This window comes from Mus musculus, chromosome X, assembly GCF_000001635.26.
Source record: "Mus musculus strain C57BL/6J chromosome X, GRCm38.p6 C57BL/6J".
NCBI lineage: Eukaryota > Metazoa > Chordata > Mammalia > Rodentia > Muridae > Mus > Mus musculus.
The window spans coordinates 3,515,416-3,531,365 of record NC_000086.7 but is presented as its reverse complement, the minus strand read 5'-3'; the positions used below and the strand labels follow the sequence as shown (position 1 = coordinate 3,531,365).

The following is a 15,950-nucleotide window of genomic DNA, read 5'->3' as shown; positions in this document are numbered from 1 at the left end:
AGGAGAGGCGTGTCTCACACCCAGATTGGTTATGCTTACTATCTCATTTCCATGTCTCACATCTGATTGGTTATCATACCTCATTTGCATGTCTCTAATCTGATTGGTTAATTCTCAAAACCTCATCTTGGCAAAAAACTTTACTGCATATGTACACATTGGGTGTCTACCCAAACTTATGCGTGGTAGCCAGGAGTAGCCAGCACCACCCTGCAATGGCACATGTGGCTTCCCACAGAGTAGGTGTGGCCTTGATGGAGGAAGTATGTCATGGGGGTGGCTTTAGGTTTCAAAAGCCCATGGTAGGCCCAGTTTTCCATTTCTGCATGTGAATCAGGATGTAGTCACAGCTACTGCTCCAGTTACATGCCTAGCACAATGCTCACTGCCATGATGATAATGGACTAAGTCACTGAAACTGTAGGCAAGCCCCAATTAAATGTTTTCTTTTATAAAAGTTGCCTTGATCATGGTGTCTCTTCACAGCAATAGAATACTAACTAATCCAGACTTGAACAGACACCAGCCCACCACCATGCTAGTGGGACTCACTGTCACATGTGGCTTAGGTCCAGAGTCTTCCTAGATTTTGCTCTAGCACTCACCTAAGCCATTCCTCCCAGCCCATCTCCATTACTTTGTGCTCCTCATTCTCTTCTATTGACCCATGGCCAATATGGCTGAGACATAGGTAGGCTGCTGCTGTTGAGGTACATGATAGAGAATGCCTTGGGGAACTGTGAGAGAAGCTAGAGAGGTTCCAGAGGAAAAGGAAGAGGCTGTTGCTCCCACTCCTTAGGTGGATTTTGTTCCCTGTATTTTTCTTGGATGTGATTTCATGACTCCTGTGTCAAGTATTTACATTCAATTCATAAGGCATGTTTATTCATTCATGTTAAATGCTGTAAGACAACTACAGAGCCCAGTCTGGTGGAAGGATAGGCTGAGTGTTTTCTTCAGTGTACCCTGAATCTGTTTATGGCCTTCTGCCTTGCTTTCAAGCTTTCTCAGATATAGTCTATAATAGGTGCTAGGCATTTGTGTTTAAATTGGTCTGTCTTAAGAAAGTTCTCTGAATAAGGCAGTCTCTACATGGTCCATCCTTTCATATCAGCTCCAAACTTTGTCTCTGTAACTCCTTCCAAGGGTGTTTTGTTCCAAATTCTAAGAAGGGGCAAAGTGTCCACACTTTGGTCTTCGTTCTTCTAGAGTTTCATGGGCTTTGCAACTCATAATTTGGGTATTCTAAGCTATCAGTGAGTGCATATCATGTGTGTTCTTTTGTGATTGGGTTACCTCACTCAGGATGATACCCTCCAGGTCCATCCATTTATGTAGAAATTTCGTAAATTCATTCATTTTAATAGCAGAGTAGTACTCCATAGTGTAAATGTACCACATTTTCTGTATCGATTCCTCTGTTGAGGGGCATCTGGGTCCTTTCCAGCTTCTGACTATTAGGAATAAGGCTGCTATGAACATAGTGGAACATGTGTCCTTCTTACCGGTTGGGTCATCTTCTGGATATATGCCCAGGAGAGGTATTGCAGGATCCTCCAGTAATACTATGTCCAATTTTCTGAGGAACTGCCAGACTGATTTCAAGAGTGGTTGTACAAGCTTGCAATCCCACCAAAAATAGAGGAGTGTACCTCTTTCTCTACATCCTCGCCAGTATCTCCTGTCACCTGTATTTTTGATCTTAGCCATTCTGACTAGTGTGAGGTGGAATCTCAGGGTTGTTTTGATTTGTATTTCCCTGATGAAGAAGGATGCTGAACATTTTTTCAGGTGCTTCTCAGCCATTCGGTATTCCTCAGTTGAGAATTTTTTTAACTCTGAGCTCCTTTTTTAATGGGGTTATTTGACTTTCAGGAGTCTACCTTCTTCAGTTCTTTATATATATTGGATATTAGTCTTCTATCTGATTTAGGATTGGTAAAGATAATTTCCAAATCTGTTGGTGGCCTTTTTGTCTTATTGACAGTGTCTTTTCCCTTAAAGATGCTTTGAAATTGTATGAAGTCCGATGTGGACTATCGATCTTACTATCGATCTTAGAGCACAACCCATTACTGTTCTATTCAGGAATTTTTCCCCCGTGCCCATATTTTCGAGGGTTTTCCCCACTTTCTCCTCTATAAGTTTCAGTGTCTCTGGTTTTATGTGGAGCTCCTTGATCCACTTAGATTTGACCTGAGTGCAAGGAGATAGGAATGGATCAATTTGCATTATTCTACATGTTGACTGCCAGTTGTGCCAGCACCATTTGTTGAAAATGCTGTCTTTTTTTCCACTGGATGGTTTTAGCTCCCTTGTCAAAGATTAAGTGACCATAGGTGTGTGAGTTCATTTCTGGGTCCTCAATTCTATTCCATTGGTCTACTTGTCTGTCGCTATACCACTACCATGCAGTTTTTATCACAATTGCTCTGTAGTACAGCTTTAGGTCAGGCATGGTGATTCCACCAGAGGTTCTTTTATCCTTGAGAAGAGTTTTTGCTCTCCGAGGTTTTTTTTTATTCCAGATGAATTTTCAAATTGCCCTTTCTAATTTGTTAAAGAATTGAGTTTGAATTTTTATGGGGATTGCATTGAATCTGTAGATTGCTTTTGGCAAGATAGCCATTTTTACTATATTGATCCTGCCAATCCATGATAATGGGAGATCTTTCTATCTTCGGAGATCTTCTTTGGTTTGTATCTTCAGAGACTTGAGGTTCTTATCATAGAGATCTTTCACTTCCTTAGTTAGAGTCACCACAAGGTATTTGATATCATTTGTGACTATTGTGAAGGGTGTTGTGTACTGGGTAGTTTTGTGTCAACTTGACACAGCTGGAGTTATCACAGAGAAAGAGCTTCAGTTGAGGAAATGCCTCCATGAGATCCAACTGTAAGGCATTTTCTCAATTAGTGATCAAGGGGGAAAGGCCCCTTGTGGGTGGGGCCATCTCTGGACTGGTAGTCTTGGGTTTTATAAGAGAGCAGGCTGAGCAAGCCAGGTGAGGCAAGCCAGTAAAGAACATCCCTCCATGGCCTCTGCATCGGCTCCTGCTTTCTGACCTGCTTGAGTTCCAGTCCTGACTTCCTTGGTGATGAACAGAAGTATGGAATTGTAAGCCGAATAAATCCTTTCCTCCCCAACTTGCTTCTTAGTCATGATGTTTGTGCAGGAATAGAAACCCTAAGACATGTTGTTTCTCTAATTTCTTTCTCAGCCTGTTTATCTTTTGTGTAGAGGAAGGCCATTGACTTGTTTGAGTTAATGTTATATCCAATTACTTCACTGAAGCTGTTTATCAGGTTTATGAGTTCTCTGGTTAAATTTTTAGGGTCACTCTGGCTAGAACTTCAAGTACTATATTGAATAGGTAGGTAGAAAGTGGGCAGCCTTCTCTAGTCCCTGATTTTAGTGGGATTGCTTCCAGCTTCTCACCATTTACTTTGATGATGGCTACTGGTTTGCTGTCGATTGCTTTTAACATGTTTAGGTATGGGCCTTTAATTCCTGATATTTCCAAGACTATTATCATGAATGGGTGTTGGATTTTGTCAAATGCTTTCTCAGCATCTAAAAAGAAGATCATGTGGCTTTTGTCTTTGAGTTTGTTTATATAGTGGATTATGTTGATGGATTTTCATATTTTAAACCATTCCTGCATCCCTGGAATAAAACCTAATTGGTCAGGATGGATCATTGCTTTGATGTGCTCTTGGATTCGGTTAGCAAGAATTTTATTTAGTATTTTTGCATTGATATTCATAAGGGAAATTGGTCTGAAGTTCTCTATCTTTGTGGGTCTTTCTGTGGTTTAGGTATCAGAGTAATTGTGGCTTCATAGAATGAACTGAGTAGAGTACCTACTGTTCCTATTTTGTGGAATAGTTTGAGAAGAACTGGAATTAGAAATTCTTTGAATGTCTGATAAAATTCTGCACTAAACTGATCTGGTCCTGCGCTTGTTTGTTTGTTTGATTGTTTGTTTGTTTGTTTGCTTGGGAGACTATTAATGACTGCTTCTATTTCTTTAGGGGATTTAGCATTGTTAAATCATTTATCTGGTCCTGATTTAACAGTGGTATCTGGTATCTGTCTAGGGATATGCCCATTTCATCGAGGTTTTCCTGTTTTGTTTAGTATAGCCTTTTGTAGAAGGATCTGATGGTATTTTGGGTTTCTTCGGGATCTGATGTTATGTCTCTTTTTTCATTTCTGATTTTTTTAATTAGGTCGCTGTCCCTGTGTCCTCTAGTGAGTCTGGCTAAGGGTTTATCTATCTTGTTGATTTTCTCAAAGAACCAGATCCTCGTTTGGTTGATTCTTTGATTAGTTCTTCTTGTTTCCACTTGGTTGATTTTGCCCCTGAGTTTTATGATTTCCTGTCATCTACTCCTCTTGGGTGAATTTGCTTCCTTTTGTTTTAGAGGTTTTAGGTGTGGTGTCAAGCTGCTAGTGTGTGCTCTCTCTATTTGTTTTATTTTTTTTATTTTTTTATTTTTGGAGGCACTCAGAGCTATGAGTTTTCCTCTTAGAAATGCTTTCATTGTGTCCCATAAGTTTGGGTATGTTGTGGCTTCATTTTCATTAAGCTCTAAAGAGTCTTTAATTTCTTTCTTTATTCCTTTCTTGACCAAGGTATCCTTGAGGAGAGTGTTGTTCAGTTACCACATAAATGTTAGCTTTCTATTACTTATGTTGTTATTGAAGATCAGCCTTAGTCCATGGTGATCTGATAGAATGCATGGGACAATTTCAATATTTTTTACCTGTTGAGGCCTCTGTTGTGACCAATTATATGGTCAATTTTGGAGAAGGTACCATGAGATGCTGAGAAGAAGTTATATCCTTTTGTTTTAGGAAAAATGTTCTGTAGATATCTGTTAGATCCATTTGTTTCATAACTTCTCTTAGTTTCACTGTGTCCCTGTTTATTTTCTGTTTCCATGATCTGTCCATTCATGAAAGTGGTGTGTTGAAGTCTCCCACTATTTTTGTGTGAGGTGCAATGTGTGCTTTGAGCTTTACTAAAGTTTCTTTAATGAATGTGGCTGCCCTTGTATTTGGAGCACAGATATTCAGAATTGAGTGTTCCTCTTGGAAGATTTTAACTTTGATTGGTATAAAGGGCCCCTCCTTGTCTTTATTGATAACTTTGGGTTGGAAGTAAATTTTATTTGATATTAGAATGGCTACTCCAGCTTGTTTCTTCAGACAGTTTGCTTGGAAAATTGTTTTCCAGCTTTCATTCTGAGATAGTGTCTGTCTTTTTCAATGAGATGGGTTTGCTGTAGGCAGCAAAATGTTTGGTTCTATTTGTGTAGCCAGTTATGTTAGTCTATGTCTTTTTATTGGGGAATTGAGTCCATTGATATTAAGAGATATTAAGTAAAAGTAATTGTTGCTTCCTTTTATTTTTGTTGTTAGAATTTTCTTTCTGTTCCTGTGGCTGTCTTCTTTTAGATTTGTTGAAGGATTATTTTTTTTTCCTTTTTCTGTTATTATCCTTTGAAGGGCTTGATTCCTGGAAAGATATTGTGTGAATTTGGTTTTGTCATGGAATACTTTGGTTTCTCCATCTATGATAATTGAGAGTTTGGCTGGGTATTGTAGCCTGGGCTGGGATTTGTGTTATCTTTGTGTCTGAATAACATCTGTCCAGGATCTTTTGGCTTTCATAGTCTCTGGTGAGAAGTCTGGAATAATTCTAATAGGCCTGCCTTTATATGTTACTTGGCCTTTTTCCCTTGCTGCTTTTAATATTTTGTGTTTATTTAATGCATTTGTTGTTCTGATTATTATGTGTCGGGAGGAATTTCTTTACTGCTCCAATATATTTGGAGTTCTGTAGGCTTCTTGTATGTTCATGGGCATTTCTTTCTTTAGGTTTGGGAAGTTTTCTTCTATAATTTTGTTGAAGATATTTGCTGGCCCTTTAAGTTGAAAATCTTCATTCTCATCTACTCCTATTATCCATAGGTTTGGTCTTCTCATTTTGTCCTGGATTTTCTGGATATTTTGAGTTAGGATATTTTTGCAGTTTGCATTTTCTTTGATTGTTGTGTCCATGTTCCCTATGGAATCTTCTGCACCTGAGATTCTCTCTTCCATCTCTTGTATTTTGTTGCTGATGTTCGCATCTATGGTTCCTGATTTATTTCCTAGGGTTTCTATCTCCAGAGTTTTCTGCCTTTGGGTTTTCTTTATTTTTTCTATTTTCCTTTTTAGATCCTGCATGTTTTTGTTCACTTCTATCTCCTGTTTGATACTGTTTTCCTGTAACTCTTTAAGACATTTTTGCCTTTCCTTTTTAAAGGCTTCTAGCTGTTTACCTGTGTTTTCATGTATTTCCTTCTTAAGGTCCTCCAACATCATCATTGGAAGTGATTTTGGATTCATGTCTTTCTTTTCTGATGTGATGGTGTATCCAGGAGTTGTTATGGTGGGAGAGTTTTATTCTGATGATGCCATGTAACCTTGGTTTCTGTTACTGCCGCTCTTCATGTGACTTGCTTGTGCCTTTTAGGACCTGCTCAAGCCTGATCACATATGTACAACTTCCAGTTGATAATGGATTGTTGCTGTGCACAAGCTACTTTTTAGCTTCATTGGTTAGATAATACTCAGCTCATGAGATGCAGGTCAGATTACATGGCAATTTGGTAGCTCATTGTCAAATGTTTAGTTTCTACTGAGACCTAATATCAGGCCAAGAACTGTCACTCAAATAGAGAATCGCTATCTGCAAAAATCATTTGTCCAAAGTACCTAGGGTTTCCTCTGTAATACATGTGTAGGGGCCTGCTAAATGCTCCAAGCAGCATCCCCATCTGCCACTGTCACCTCATGTGCCTAGTCATAGAAAAACATGCACAGCAGCCTGGACCTGTTAAAGAAACTTCTCCTATTTCTGTACCCACACAAAGCTAGCTTCTCTTCAAGTCACTTGGTATATGGTATGCTTACCTTATCTGTTGTGTGAGCCATTTATTATTATTTTCCCAGTTTCTGACTGTATAATTTGGATATTATACTTATAAGTTGGCAGATATATGCATCAGAACATGGAATATGTTGGAAGAATCAAAAGGAGAGTTAGAAGGGGGCAATAGGAAGATGAACATAAACAGGGTACGTACATAAAATTTTTCAAAGAATAAATAAAACCATTAAAAAACAAACAAATATACAATGACCATAAAATATTGCTATACTAAATTATAAAACAGAAATATTTATATGTACAAAGAAATAAATTTCAAGCCAGAAATTCAACAGGGAATCTACAGCATAATAAGGTATATATCAATTAGAAAAATATCAAATTAAAATTATAAGCTAGAACGTATTAAAGGGAAAAAATGGATGAATTTAATAGCTTATGATTAAGAATAATTGGCAAATCAGAAGCCTTGTAAGAAACAATAGAAATAAAGTTTAAGAGGAATAGAAGAGAAAAATAATAATGCTGAAGGCAGAGGTCAGCATAACAGGAGTGTGAATTGGAATCTCAGACTCACAGGGAAGGTAGAAAGAAGCAGAAGATATTTAAACGAATAAAGAAGCCAAAACCATACAATGGGAAAAAAAAGAAAACATCTTCAACAAATGGTGCTAGTCTAACTGGATGTCTGCATGTAGAAGAATGCAAATAGATACATAATTATCACCCTGCACAAAACTCAAGTCCAAGTAGATCACAGACCTCAACATAAAACCAGATACACTAAATCTAACAGAAAAGAAAGTGGGAATTGTCTTGAATGCATTGGTACAGGAGACAAACTCCTAAGCAGAACACCAGTGGCTCAGGCTCTAAGATTAACAATTGATAAATGTGACCTCATGAAACAGAAAAGCTTCTGTAAGGCAAAACCCACCATCAATAAGACAAAACAACAGTCTACAGAATGGGGAAAGATCTTCACCAACCCTATATCTGACAGAGGGCTCTCCAAAATATATAAAGAACTCAAGAAGTTAGACTCCAACAAAGCAAATAACCCAATTAAAAATGGGGTACAGAGCTAAACAGAGAATTCTCCACAGAGAAATCTCTACTAGTGGAGAAGCACTTTTAAAAAATCAACATTCTTATTAGTCATCAGGAGAATACAAATCAAAACAACTCTGAGATTCCATCTTAACACCTATCAGAATGGCTAAGATCTAAACTCAGGCGAGGATGTGGAGCAAGGGGAACATTCCTCCAGTGCTAGAGTGGAAACTTGCACAACCACTTTCGAAATCAATTTGGTGGTTTCTTAGAAAATTGGGAATAGCTCTACCTCAAGAGGCAGCTCTACCACTCCTGGACATATACCCAAAAAATCAAGTGTCCATAGTATGTGGATTTATTTCTGTGACTTTGATTCTATTCTGTTGATCAATCTGTCTATATTTATGTCAATATCTTGTGATTTTTTTATTACTACTGCTCTGAAGTATAGCTTACAATCAGGGATATGGATACCAACAGAAATTATTTAATTATACAGGATTGTTTTAGCTACCCTGGGTTTTTTGTTTTTCTATATGAAATTGAGAAATGCTCTTTCAAGGTCTGTAATGAATTGTGTTGGAATTTTGATGTGAATTGCATTGAATCTGTAAATTGATTTTGATAAAATGACCATTCTTAGTATGTTACTCCTACCAATCCATGGACAAGGGAAATATTTCCATCCTAATATCTTCCTCAATTTCTTTCTTTAGAGACACAAAGTTCTTGTCATACAGGACTTACACATCATATGTTAGAGTTACACCAAAATATTTTATATTTTTGTGACTATTGTGAAGAGTGTTGTTCACCTAATTTCTTTCTCAATTTATTTATAATTTTTATACAGGAGAAATATTGATATTTTTAGCTAAGCTTGTATCTGGCCACTTTGCTGAAGGTGTTTTTTCAGCTGTAGTAATTCTCTGGTAGAATTTTGGGAATCATTTATGTGTACTATTATATGCATGAATAGTGATACCTTGACTTTTTCCTTTCCAATATGTAACTACTCGATCTCCTTTAGTTGTCTTATTTCTCTGGCTAGAACTTCAAGTACTATATTGAATATGTAGGGAGATAGTGGAGAGTCTTGTCTTTTTCCTGATTTTAATGTAATTGCTTTAAGTTTCTCTTCATTTAGCTTGATGTTGGCTATTGGCTTCCTGTATATTGCTTTGATTATGTTTAGGTAAGTTTCTCTAATCAAGTATGAGGAGGGAATTTGGGAGGTTTGGGAGAAAGAAGGGTAATGGGGGGCATCTCTGATCTCTCTAAGACGGGGCTAGGGGTGGGGTGGGGTGAGGTAAGGGAGAGATGTTACTCTGACTGTTATCTCCCTTTGAAATCCTTATCCCTGCCTTGTCTGACCTCAGTGGGAGAGGATGTACCACCTAGTCCTGCTGCAACTTGATGTGCCAGGGAGAGTTGGTATTCCCGGAGAAAGGGGAGTGGGGGATGAGAGTGGGACTGGGAGGAGAGGAGGGAGGAGAGGCTGTAATCAGGATGTAAAGTGAATAAGCAAATAAGTTAAGGAAAACAACAACAAAAAGAAACTGGATTAATTTCAATTTATTCAAGAACATTGGTTATTTCCATTAAGTACTGTAGTATTATGTATATGAATATAAAAATCCTTTCATCAAAGCAAGGAAGAGAGCACAAAACTGCCCTTAAGTCATTGAAGACCTGGAGCACCTATGGGCCTCCCACGAGGTTCTCACAAAACCTACAGCCTCCATCCCAAGAGCCTGTGTCTGACAGAGCTGGTATGAGAAAAGGAGACAATCCTTCCCCAGGTTTTAGCCAGACTTTGAGTACACAATGGGATAGTGAGGAGCCCAGTGAAAGTACCTAGTGATTTGGCCTGTGACCCTCTAGCACAATGTTTTGCAGGTCCAGTTGAACATGACATGTTTTCATTGGAAAGGCACATTTATAGTACCTAATGACAGCCCATGTCAAGTGGCATATTGGTTTTGTGTTTGTTTGTTTGTTTGTTTTTTATTGGTAGACATCTCTTTTTTTCAATTTTTTGTTAGGTATATTCTTCATTTACATTTCAAATGGAATCCTAAACGTCCCCTATACCCTCCCCCCCTGCCCTGCTATCCTTCCCACCCATTCCCACTTCTTGGTCCTGGCATTCCCCTGTACTGGGGCATATAAAGTTTGCAAAACCAAAGGGCCTCTCTTCCCAATGAGGGTCAAGTAGGCCATCTTCTGCTACATATGCTGCTAGAAACACGAGCTCTGGGGAGTACTGGTTAGTTCATATTGTTGTTCCACCTATAGGGTTGCAGACCCCTTGAGCTCCTTGGGTACTTTCTCTAGCTATTCCATTGGGGGCCCTGTGTTCCATCCAATAGATGACCATGAGCATCCACTTCTGTATTTGCCAGGCACTGGCATAGCCTCGCAAGAGACAACTATATCAGGGTCCTTTCAGCAAAATCTTGCTGGCATATGCAATAGTGTCTGTTTGGTGGCTGATTATGGGATGGATCCCTGGGTGGGGCAGTTTCTGGATGGTAATCCTTTTGTCTCAGCTCCAAGCTTGTCTCTGTAATTCCTTCCATGGGTATTTTGTTCTCTATTCTAAGGAGGAATGAAATATCCACGTGTTGGTCTTTGTTCTTGATTTTCTTGTGTTTTGCAAATTGTATCTTGTTGGGAACTAAAATGGGGTCCCAGGGGAAAGAGTGGGAAGGAGAAGACCCACACCCTAACAGAGTTCCACCTATGCTCTTGTCAGTCAGGTGTGGGAGGGTTGCTATCTACCTTCCACTCATTCCCGGGTGGGCATCCAAGCCTTTGACACACTCTTCTGGGTGTGGCAAGGGGCAGGCAGTCCTACCTGGGATTCCTGGAGCTACTTTGCTAAAGCCACCAGGGTTATGGGAGAGAGGGATGAGAGAAGAGGCTCCCAACACCTGTGAGAGTGAGCACAGCGGATCTAGATGAGCAGAGACTGGCTATGGTTTTAGAAATTTATTGTAGAAAGGCAGGGAGAAAGAGAGAAGGTAGAAAAGAGAGAGAGACAGAGAGAAAGGGCTAGAAAGAAAGAGAGTTAGAGGGAGAGAAAAGAGGAGAGGAGAGAGGAGAAGACAAAGAGAGGGGAGAGGGGCTGAGAGTGAGGGGTAAGAGGTAAGAGAGTGAGAAGTAAGTAAGATACAAGTAAGAGAGCAAGCAGGGGCTGAACAACCCTTTTTATGGCCTTTACTGTTGCTAGGTAACTGGGGAGGAGTTTAGCCTGAAGGTCAGAAGCTTGGGCCATTGCCTACATGACTTCAAGCCATGCTTCTCTTGTAAGGGCTGTGGGGGTCGGTAACTAAGGCAGGAGCCAGAGTTCCAGGAGCATGAGGGAAATTCACTCCTACTATGTCATGAAGGTGAATTATCACCATTTTTGAGGTTCAGACCTCAGCTTAACTGGAGACCAGCCTGTCTGTGCATAGCCCAATAACCCACAGTATCTTGGGTATTCTAAGTTTCTGGGCTAATATCCACTTACCAGTGAGGGCATATCTAGTGACTTTTGTGATTGTGCTACCTCACTCAGGATGATGCCCTCCAGGTCCATCCATTTGCCTAGGAATTTCATAAATTCATTCTTTTTAATAGCTGAGTAGTACTCCATTGTGTAAATGTACCACATATTCTGTATCCATTCTTCTGTTGAGGGGCATCTGGGTTCTTTACAGCTTCTGGCTATTATAAATAAGGCTGCTATGAACATAGTGGAGCATGTGTACTTATTACCAGTTGGAACATCTTCTGGGTATATGCCCAGGAGAGGTATTGCTGCATCATCCAGTAGTACTATGTCCAATTTTCTGAGGAACTGCCAGACTGATTTCCAGAGTGGTCGTACAAGCTTGCAATCCCATCAGCAATGGAGGAGTGTTCTTCTTTCTCCACATCCTTGCCAGTATCTGCTGTCACCTGAATTTTTGATCTTAGCCATTCTGACTGGTGTGTGGTGGAATCTCAGGGTTGTTTTGATTTGCATTTTCCTGATGATTAAGGATGTTGAACATTTTTTCAGGTGCTTCTTAGCCATTCAGTATTCCTCAGTTAAGAATTCTTTGTTTAGCTCTGTACCCCATTTTTAATGGGGCTATTTGAATTTATGGAGTCTAGCTTCTAAGCTCTTTGTTTATATAATACAAATATATAAATACAAATACTAATATATTGGATATTAGTTCCCTAACAGATTTAGGGTTGGGAAAAATCCTTTCCCACTCTGTTGGTGGCCTTTTTGTCTTATTGACAGAGACACTGAAATTTATAGAGGAGTAAGTGGGGAAAAGCCTCGAAGATATGGGCACATGTGAAAAATTCCTGAACAGAACAGCAATGGCTTGGGCTGTAAAATCAAGAATCGACATGTGGGACCTCATAAAATTGCAAAGCTACTGTAAGGCACATTGTTTTTGACAAATCAGTTTCCTTTAGACTACACCTTCAAGCCACTTAAGGTTGCGTTTACAACAAAAATTTATCATCTAAATATCAACAGTAATGGCAGCATTTATCTTGATAATCTCAGATCACAGTGTCTCCTGCTTTAACTATTTCTAATGTTCATTTATCCATTTGTTCACTGCTATGTGATCCAAACCCTGATGACCTCCTAGTGCCAGAGACTGCACAGATCTAAAACAGATAGTGATAAATACAACAGAATATCTTGGGAATGGACTCAGAAGTATGCCATGTGATGTTACCTTAAAGTCAGAATAACTTGCATTTTATAGCTGGAATAAATTTCAAATTCCTATTCCTTTTTTTGACCTCATATTTTTCTTTTTTTTTTCTTTTTGTTTATTTCCCTCCTTTCATTCACATGTTTATCTAAGAGACTTAAATTCTTTCAGCTTTAGACAATAACTACTTTTAGAATCTGCAAAGTAGTTACAAGAAAACAGTTGCCCAAGATTCAGAATCTTTTTAAAAAACTGGAGCTTGTCCAGATACATATGTAGCCAAGGATGAGACAGTGTTTGAGACAGTGTTTGAGACAGTGTTTCTCTGTGTAGCCACATCTGTTGTGGAACTCACTTTGTAAATCAGGCTGGCCTCAAACTCACAGAGATCTACCTGCCTCTGCCTCTTGAGTGCTAGTATTAAAGGCATATGCCACCACTGCCTGGCTAAAATAATATTTTTAAAATAACATGGTTACATGCCAAATTCACAAGGGGTGGATAAGCCTATACTGATAGATAATTTCACAGAATCTAGAAACACCCTGAGGAAAAATGGTTGTGCATGCCTGGGGCCAGGGAGAAGTTAATTTCTTTGGTTATCGAAGGAGGGAGACCTAATCTAATTGCCTAATGAATGAAAAGAAGTGAAGTACCTGAGCTCATCTCCTGTTGGTTCCTAAATGCAAAAGCAATGAGACCAGCTAGCCTCCTGTTTCTTCCATTTCTATTGCCACATCTTCTCTGCTATGATGGATTGTCTTCCTTAAACTGATTGCCAAAATCATCTCTTATTTTCTTAAATTGTTTCTTGTTGGTTATTTTGACACATCTATGAGAAAAGGAACTAATATAGTATGGACATGGTGGTGACTTGGAAAAGTTATGGAGTTACATGTGATGACCTTGGTCTGACCAGGAAGAGACAGGGACAGATAGTCCAGGTGTCTAAACACAAAAAAGTAAATAGATATGTCTTAGATAACTGAGAGCCCTATGTGTTTAACAAGCAATTGGGGCATACCAGGGCTTACAAATAAATGCTCTATATGATCCATGTTTCACCTTCTACTTTCCTTCATTGTTATATCCTCCCCCATCACATAAAAAAATATCACACACACACACACACAGACAGACAGATAGACAGACACACACACACACACACACACACACAGAGAAAGAGAGAGAGAGAGAGAGAGAGAGTCAAACAACATTTAATTCCTGTGTAGCAACAAGGACATCTTGCATGCAGTTCAGTCTGGTTAAGGAATGGGAGAAGCAAAATGAGGCTTTAGTCAATGATAGAGGAAGGAAGGGATTTAGATGGGTCTTGAGGCTTTGAAGATGAAGTATTAACCAGGCTGCTTGAAAGATCACTGTGTCTTCCCTTTTGATGACCCCAAGCACAGAGTACATCACCATTGTCTTCATATTCTTTTTCACTTTCTGAGGAGCTTTCACCAAAAGCATGTTGCTTTTCATAAACAAAACAACATTTGGATGAGCGATGGCCCAAGTGTTCATTGTCAATAGTGTCACTAGACCACCCAAATTTATTGCCTGACTTCCCCTTCTCTAACTTGTTGGACATATTACTACTTTTTAGCTTATCACCCAGCACAACTATGGGATCTGAGATGGATCTTCAGTCAGCTTAGGTGTTGAGTCTTCCATAGCAGAACTGGAAGCCTGGCAGAGGAGAGAAATCAATATATCCAAAGAGTCTGAGGAAATAGGAATTTGAACTCAAGTCAGAGACACAATTAAAATTTAATGTTGCAATTATTTTTATCTTAGAATTCATACACAACTTACTCTTGTTTCTCAGTTGTTGTTTGTTCAAAGTCATATCTTGAGATCACAGAAAATAATTTGGTTATAAGGGAAATGGTAGAAAGAAAATTTGGGGGGGCGAGAGCCACAGAGCCTCTGAGGCGGCGCCATTTTCGGCTACAGACAACCTGCCACCTTCCTGGTCAGAGCACAGGTGTCCGCACAGCCCGGGAGGCTTCTGCCTCACTTTCCGCGGGGGTCACCTTGGTTCTGAGACCCCGCGGCCAGCGGTCTGCGGGTGAGAGTGTGGAACACAGAGGCCAGCAGCTTCTGGAACGGGCGAGAGCCACAGAGCCTCTGAGGCGGCGCCATTTCCGGCTCCAGACAACCGGCCACCTTCCTGGTGAGAGCACAGGGGTCCACCCAGCCCGAGAGAGAAATCTGGAACCATAGATGCGAGCATCAGCAACAGAATACAAGAAATGGAAGAGAGAATCTCAGGTGCAGAAGATTCCATAGAGAACATCGGCACAACAATCAAAGAAAATGGAAAATGCAAAAAGATCCTAACTCAAAACATCCAGGAAATCCAGGACACAATGAGAAGACCGAACCTACGGATAATAGGAGTGGATGAGAATGAAGATTTTCAACTCAAAGGACCAGCAAACATCTTCAACAAGATTATTGAAGAAAACTTCCCAAATCTAAAGAAAGAGATACCCATGAATATACAAGAAGCCTACTGAACTCCAAATAGACTGGACCAGAAAAGAAATTCCTCCCGACACATAATAATCAGAACAACAAATGCACTAAATAAAGATAGAATACTAAAAGCATTAAGGGAAATAGCTCAAGTAACATATAAAGGCAAGCCTATCAGAATTACACCAGATTTTTCACCAGAGACTATGAAAGCCAGAAGAGCCTGGACAGATGTTATATAAAGACACTAAGAGAACACAAATTCCAGCCCAGGCTACTATACCCAGCCAAACTCTCAATTACCATAGATGGAGAAACCAAAGTATTCCACGACAAAACTAAATTCACCCATTATCTCTCCACGAATCCAGCCCTTCAAAGGATAATAACAGAAAAAAACCAATACATGGATGGGAACCACACCCTAGAAAAAACAAGAAGATAATCCCTCAACAAAACTAAAAGAAGACAGCCACAAGAACAGAATGCCAACTTTAACAACAAAAACAACAGGAATCAACAATTACATTTCCTTAATATCTCTTAATATCAATGGTCTCAACTCCCCCATAAAAAGACATAGACTAACAGACTGGCTACACAAACAGGACCCAACATTCTGCTGCTTACAGGAAACCCATCTCAGGGAAAAAGACAGACACTTCCTCAGAGTGAAAGGCTGGAAAACAATTTTCCAAGCAAATGGTCTGAAGAAACAAGCTGGAGTAGCCATTTTAATATCGGATAAAAT

The 15,950-nt window shown here is 39.5% G+C and overlaps 2 long non-coding RNA genes across 2 annotated transcripts in view; one reads left to right on the top strand and one right to left on the bottom strand.

The window, feature by feature from the left end:
* The window catches only part of Gm53053, a 211,713-nt gene that overhangs the window by 168,656 nt on the left and 27,107 nt on the right, over nt 1-15,950 (top strand). The gene's annotated exons all lie outside the window — the stretch shown is intronic.
* The window catches only part of Gm46694, a 73,313-nt gene continuing 71,518 nt past the window's right edge, over nt 14,156-15,950 (bottom strand). The window contains exon 3 of the long non-coding RNA XR_001782872.1: nt 14,156-14,407. This is a non-coding gene — a long non-coding RNA (predicted gene, 46694). The remainder of the gene's footprint in view (nt 14,408-15,950) is intronic.